Raw genomic sequence first — 6,000 nt, forward strand, 5'->3', positions numbered from 1 at the left:
GCTGTGAAGTGCTGTATAAATCACCAGACAGAGGTGCTGTGGTTTGATCCAGCCTACATTTTGTTTTTAGAGACTCAGCAGACATCTTTGTGGTTCCCAGCTTCTTTGCGTGCTGAGGAGTGGGAGTTGTTGAGTCTGACAAGAGCTTTGGTCTTCTACATTGCTAAGGCTGTTATTGCATAAATACTGTATTTTAGATATAAGGCTCTTGTGGCATTACAAGTCTTTGAGACCATCCCTTATATTTTATAATGTGAATTAACTGAGAGCTTAGTGGATTCTGACATTTCTCTGCAGATTTTGCTAGCTCTACATAAATTAAAAGCAAAAAGTGTCTAGCATAACTGCATGGGAAATCGATCACACAATGTGTGAATTAGCTTCACCATGTAGGGCAAACAAAAACAGGACAGAAATTGGGAAATTCTTTGATTTTCTGGAAAAATGTGGCAAAATTATATACATTTTCCCGTCCTTTTCTTACCCCTTTCCCCCTCCACATGGAATTTACTCCAGATGTAAAGAGGACTTTTGTCCTTTTCAGTTCATGCTGCTTTTATTTTTTTATTGACAGTTAAAATGATGAGCACATAAAGGAAAATGCATATTGTGCAATGTACTTGGCCAAATTGCAGTTAGTGACAGAAGTCACATTGCGAGTTGTCTTCACCTTCCCTCCAGCTACCAGAAATGTGGAGTAGAAAACTGAGGCACAAGTTCTTGGGGGTGGAGGGGTCCTAGTAGTGTCAACGATTCATGACCAAGGGAATCAGGCTGTGAATTGTTAAGGCCACCACATGGCTTTAAAGTACTTGCTTATCTTGCTTTGCTAAAGGACAGTCTTGAAAAATAATTTTGACTGCCAGAAACATAATCCATATGGCTACAAACCACTACACCTTTTAAATTAAGAATATGAAGAGAACTGTCTAGGGAACAGCACCCTTATCACAGAAACAGAACAAAGGGGTGGATCAGAGATTTGAGAAACAATACATTCAGAAAAATCTAATAATCACAGATCTCATTCATTTACAGATATGAATCCCTGGTAAAAACAAACGAAACAGTTTTACATAATGCTGCTGAAAAGATTTAATTTAGGAAATACAACAGAGTTCCACAAGAGTGAGCTCTGTTCATGTACAATATCATAGCTCTATTACTGAAATAGGGATAAAGGAGACCTCATGTGGTTGAAAGGGGCAACTGAATTTATGTAATTGATTCCAAATCACTCAGCTAAATAATTCCAGCCCATCTTAATCCTCCTTACTCCCTGCCCGACTTCGTGCTCCCCACTCAGGGAGCAACTAAATTCATTTATTTAGTTGCTTTGATTTCCCAGTACTGGCGTAGGAGTTCTGGATTATTATCTGTTCTGAGCTTGAGCTCTCCCTTTATAGAACTGACCACAAATGTAGTACTCTTTCATTAGAAAAGCATTATTGCTTTTTTTAAAGGTGGTGGTTTATGTTTAAATACTTGAATTTACATATCTAATTCTTCTGTATCTTGTGCACTGTGAGCAAACCTGAAGTCCTTCCACAGTTCTTCCTCAAGCAAAACTCTTTAGGTCAATGGAAGTTTTGACTTAATATGGACTGAGTGAAAAAGAACAGTTACTCATCCTATGGTAACTGGATTTTTGGGATGTCGTGGTCAGTGCGGATCCCACTGTAGATGTGCATGCATCTCATGTGCACAAGGTGGCATTCTTTTGAATAGCAGTGTCTGTCAGAGTTTGCTGACTCTCTGTGCCAAGGCGATGGTAGCCAGAACGACTGTCTTGAGGGTAAGGTGGTGTACCGAACAATCTGACAGCTGCACAAAAGGAGGCTCTCTGAATTTTAGGATGACAGTGAGTTCCCATCTGGAGACAGATCTCTAATCTGTGGGTAAGTATGAAAGAGGCCCTTGAGGAATTTTAATATTATCAGATGTGAGAAGGTAAAGTACGACTGTACTGGAGCATGACATGCTGACATTGCTGCAAGATGGACCTTGAGAGATCTAAATGCTAGCCTTGCATGTTTCAGGTGTAGCATGTAGTCAAGGATCTTTGGTATCAAAGCCTCTACTGGGTCTAGATTGGTGTTAGGTTTCCCATCGGGAGAAACTTTTCCATTTTGAGGAGTAGGTCTTCCTAGTGGAAGGATTCCTGCTCTGTAAAACAGTTTACTGAATCTGCAGGGAGCAGTCTCTTTCAGGCATGCTCAGCCAGCCAAAATGCAAGCCATCAAGTGCAACAGCTGTGGGTCCAGATGCAGTCTGTTACCATGGTGCTGAGATTTTATGTCCAGACAGTTTGGAGGGTGTATGGGAGGCTGCCTGAACATCTACAATAGATATGACAGCCAAAACTGTCTTGCCCTGTAGGTTGCTCTCAGGATCACTATAGCCTTGTCCTGTCTGATCTTGGATATTATCCTGGGGATCAGGGAAATCAATGGAAAGGCATAAAGGAGAACTTGAGACCACCAAAGGCAAGAAGCATCCGGTAGTGATCCCAGGTTCAAGTCTCCTCTGGAGCAGAAGATCAAGTATTTGGTGTTATTGTCTGTGACAAACAAGTCTATTGTGTGAGTCCCCCACTGATGAAATATCGGCTCTGTGATGGACTTTTGCAGTGATCACTTGTAGTTTGTTGCCACATGTCTGCTTAAGAAGCCTGCTAGGTCATTGCTGACTCCTGAAAGGTGTAGAGCCAACAGGGTTACCCCTTGTTAATGACACCATGTCCAAAGCCTGATGGCTTCCTGGCAGATGTAGGTGTGATGTTTTGGGGATCACACAAGACCAGGAAAGGGTTCTGTCACTACCTGCCCTGTAACTTTGGGGTTCCTTAATGCTGTGCTGCTTTGGCTCAGATCCCTGACACCAGCAGCCTGCCCACAAACACAAGATCTCACCCTGACTCCAACCAGCCTACTTCCTCCTTGCAAGATGACACTAACAGCCCTTCCCGTCTTGAGTCTCTCCAATTCCATCCTTCACAGGTTCTTAAGCACCAGACACTCTGATTTTTTCCCTCTAGTTCATCACCCCTGCAGGCATGACACCAGTCCCCCAGACACCAGCTTACTTTTGGACAAATACTCCATACAAAAAGAAAAGGAGGACTTGTGGCACCTCAGAGACTAACAAATTTATTTGAGCATAAGCTTTCGTGAGCTACAGTTCACTTCATTGGATGCATTCAGTGACTGCAGGAATCTTGATTCAGTGACTGAATGCATCCGATGAAGTGAGCTGTAGCTCACGAAAGCTTATACTCAAATAAATTTGTTAGTCTCTGAGGTGCCACAAGTCCTCCTTTTCTTTTTGCGAATACAGACTAACACAGCTGCTACTCAGAAACCAGTCAGGAATGCATCTGATGAAGTGAGCTGTAGCTCACGAAAGCTTATGCTCAAATAAATTTGTTAGTCTCTAAGGTGCCACAAGTCCTCCTTTTCCTTTTGTGGATACAGACTAACAGGGCTGCTACTCTGAATACTCCATATAGTTTGCACAAGAGACCTGGGTGAAAATAAACAAAAGGTTTATTTAATAGAAAAACCGTAGATTCAAAGATGAAATAGTAGGGGAGAGCAAACACATACAAGTTATTCAGTAAATGAACATAAAGATGCAACTTCAGGCTTTACACATCTATAGTAGATAAAATCCCTTTTCTAACACAAGTTACTTATTGCTTTTAAACAGTTTTCCAGCATACCCCCTAGCTTGGAGGGTGGGAGGTTCCAGCATTCACAGACAGCCTTCCACCTTTGAGACTGTCCTTCAAGTTCTGAATGAAAACTTCATCTTCAGGCCTCTTTTTTAAAAGGATTCCCACCCACCCCCCGCCCTCTTCTGGCAGGGTGACTCATGGTTATTCAGAGCAGCAGAAATTCCCTCTTGAGTTGATACCCAGGATGTCTCAGTGCCTTCCCATTAACTTTAATGGTCCTCCATTGCCTTTTCCCAAGTTAGATAATGGATGCATGGGTACTTCACGTTGTATTTTTTTTAAACAACTGGCTTGCCTAGTAGACCCTCTCTCCCGCATTGTTTCACTACCCTATTATGAGATGATGCTAAAGTTGCACCACAGTTACAATTTACTATTTTCTATATATACACATACATACATACATAAACGTACATACATTCATAACCATGGTCTCTATACATATCTCATAATGACCATCAAATTCTGAACATAACAAGCTTTCATAAAAGACCTTGATATTTTTATAGTAAAATGACAGTATGCAGTCAGTTGGTTTAATTGCTTGTTTCGGGGTACTTAAACCTTCTGTTCTCCCCTTAGGATGCCTATACTCTGATTGTCAAAGTAGGGATGACCAAGCTCCTCCTTGTTTCTTTATATTGTGCATTGGATGTGTGTCAAAATGTGCACTGTGGAGTTCTGCAGAAGAGCACAAACACCATGCAGTCCAATCTGATGGTCCTGAGTTCCAGGACACTCATACATAGTTTGAGGTCCACCTAGAACCAGGTCCCTTGCATCTGCAGATGATTCAGGTGGGCACCCCAACCTGTCCCTGAGATGTCTATAAATCATTTTTGAGGAGGGGGCAAAGAATGACAGCCATTTTTATATGTTCTTCGGGTCCAGCCACCACGTGAGTTCTCATAAGACTTGAGGGCAGGTCTGTGATTTTCCTGGTCACATGAATATACCAACCTCAGCCATAGTTGTTAGGGCTGTAGATGAAGTCTGGCAAGCAGCATCACACACGTACACACCAGCATATGGTCTAATAGCCTCAAACATGTACACACTGTCATTGTTGGACTTAATTGTAGGTCATTTTTTATCAACTGGAGACCAGAACCTGTCCTCTGGAAGGTAAGCTCTTGCCAGTCGGGAGTCTGTCATGACTTCCATGAACTCTATCATCTGTGTTGGTGTGAGAAAGGATTTCTCATAATTCACAAGGAGTCCAAGTTGGGGGAACAGGGAAGGGATGTACTCTGTGGTTGCAGCAGTCTCCTGTTGGCATCTTCCTCTGATCAGCAAAGTATTCAGGTATAGGAAGACATGGCCAATATCTACCTAGGGATGCGCAATGTGTGAGCCATGAAGCTCTATGCATTGTCACCACCATGGCCATAGATCTGGCTGTGGTGTCAGAGACATCCATTGCCATGTGTAAGGCCATCTTAGCCACCAATTGGCCTTCCTTGACTATTTTCTAGAGTTTTCTTCCTTTTCTTTTAGGGAATTTTGAAAGGATAGAAAAGGTGTCACTCTGGCCTGGGACAGAAAGTCATATTTAGCAAGTCAAGCCTGGCAATTTGCCGCTCATAGTTACAGGGAGGTCAAGGAGTAAGATTTTCTCCCAAACAGATTGAGACTTTTGGGGTCCTTGTCTTACGGTATTCTTGTTTGATTTAGATTTTTCATGTACTATCGAGACAACTAAACAAGCCCTGGTTGGTGTGAGCATAAAAGTACTCACCCCCTTTTTGAGGGAGCTGTTACTGCTTCTCTACTACTGTTGCAATGGGTGTTATCCTAGCCAGTGTGTGGCCCAGGGTCTTAGCTAGGTCAAGCAACCCCTCATTTGTGGAAAGGATGATTTTGGCTGGATCAGGAATTATCAGAATATTGAACAGCTGGTGAGATTTCTTTGATATGACTGACGTCTCTGGAGTCTCTGCAATTCTCACAAGGAACTCTTAGAATGCCTTGAAGTCATCCCACCTTGAGGACACTGCTTCATCAGATGACGAAAATGAAGGGTGTCTTGGTGGTGACAAAGGACACTATTGTTGCCCTAACCCCAGGTCTGGTTCTTCCCGGTAGTCCTCCCTGTGTCCTGTCTGTTCTGCGGGAGAAGCAAATTGGGAGAGTGCCGTGGAGGGATGTTTAACTCCTTAAGTGCAGTGGACACTAGCTCCTAGAGAGGCATGCAGTGGCAGACCTGAGTAAGCCCAGTAGTGCCATATTAGCATGCTGGAGGAATGGGACTGGCTTGTTTGATA

Source organism: Chelonia mydas, chromosome 4 (genome assembly GCF_015237465.2).
Source record: "Chelonia mydas isolate rCheMyd1 chromosome 4, rCheMyd1.pri.v2, whole genome shotgun sequence".
NCBI classification, from domain to species: Eukaryota; Metazoa; Chordata; order Testudines; family Cheloniidae; genus Chelonia; species Chelonia mydas.